Below are 1,460 nucleotides of genomic sequence, written 5' to 3' on the forward strand. Positions count from 1 at the left end.
GGAGATCCTTCTCCGTGATGGTCGACTGGATCCAATCTCCCTGGACCCAGCCTTTCGGCAGGCGGGATCTAGACGAAGACCCGCAGAGCTGGTGGATCTCCCCTTCGCCTTCTCCGTCGCCAACGCCTTCTTCGCGCGTTCCAGCGCCGCCGTCTTCTCCTTGGCCATGGTTGCCGGTGAGACGCGCGAGGAGAAGTTGTGCGGAGGCGAGAGCGAGCGCGTTGGGCGGAGACGAAGGGAGTAGAGAAAGAGAATGCTGAGGCACTATTCAAAAAACCCTCGCCGGGCGCATTTATAAGGTCCCTTCCGAGTGGATGACAGGTGGGCCCGGTCGATCTAATCATATCCTGGAACAGTTATGCAGGCGGGATACGTGGCGAAGAAAGCGGCGCGGGGATCGAGGCGTCTATGTCCCGTCCCATCCGAACGCCGCGGTCCGCTCCGCTTCGCGCGTTTCCCCAAATTTCGCATCCCGCGGAATCCGCGAACGGCAGATCGATCTGTCAGGCGCGGGATTTCCTGCGATCCATCGCTCGGAAATCGTCGAAGCCCGAAAGATCACTCGACGAAAGAAAAGAATGGATCGAGTCGACTGAAGACAGGTTGCTCACTATCAACGAAGAGATTCTTTGGTCCAGAACAACGCACGACCAGTGTGCAAAGGTTAATCGGAAACAACATCAGCTCCTTCCTCACTCGAAGCCTCAATCCATTCGGGGGCTAATGATGGAGTCATGTACCTAGGGTAGGGTCACAGACCTGATCTAAATACCCTGCCCAAGGACACCCTTAGAAGAGGTCACCTTCCAGTCGACCAACGAGGGACTCACTCGACTGACTTGAAGGACTCGACCACGAAGACTCACTCGACTACCAGGAGGTCAAAAGGCACTCTGCACTGCAACGGCCTGTAGTTAAGTAGACTTTATGGTAGTTAAGACACTTTATGTGGGACGTTACCAGTAACGCCCCGCACTTAATGTCCCTTAAACCCTTCATTACGTGGGTTGGCTGGGGTCCTGGCGCACTCTATATAAGCCACCCCCCTCCACAGGCAGAAGGGTTCGACACCCTGTAACTCATATACACACAATCCACTCGACCGCCTCCGGGCTCCGAGACGTAGGGCTTTTACTTCCTCCAAGAAGGGCCTGAACTCGTACATCTCTTGTGTTTACAACTTCTCCATAGCTAGAACCTTGCCTCTCCATACCTACCCCCCACTCTACTGTCAGACTTAGAACCACGACAGAAGATATTGGGAGGCTTATGTGTGATAGAGCGTATCATATCGGGGGGTTTGGATGCACGGGCGAAGTTTTCAACAACTCTCGAGGTGAGAAAGGGCAATGCATGGTACAGAAGAGGCTAGCAAATTGCGGGAAGGTGAGAGTGCGTATAATCCATGGACTCACCCTAGTCATAAAGAACTCATATACTTATTGCAAAAGTTTATTATC

Source organism: Triticum aestivum, chromosome 2B (genome assembly GCF_018294505.1).
Source record: "Triticum aestivum cultivar Chinese Spring chromosome 2B, IWGSC CS RefSeq v2.1, whole genome shotgun sequence".
NCBI classification, from domain to species: Eukaryota; Viridiplantae; Streptophyta; class Magnoliopsida; order Poales; family Poaceae; genus Triticum; species Triticum aestivum.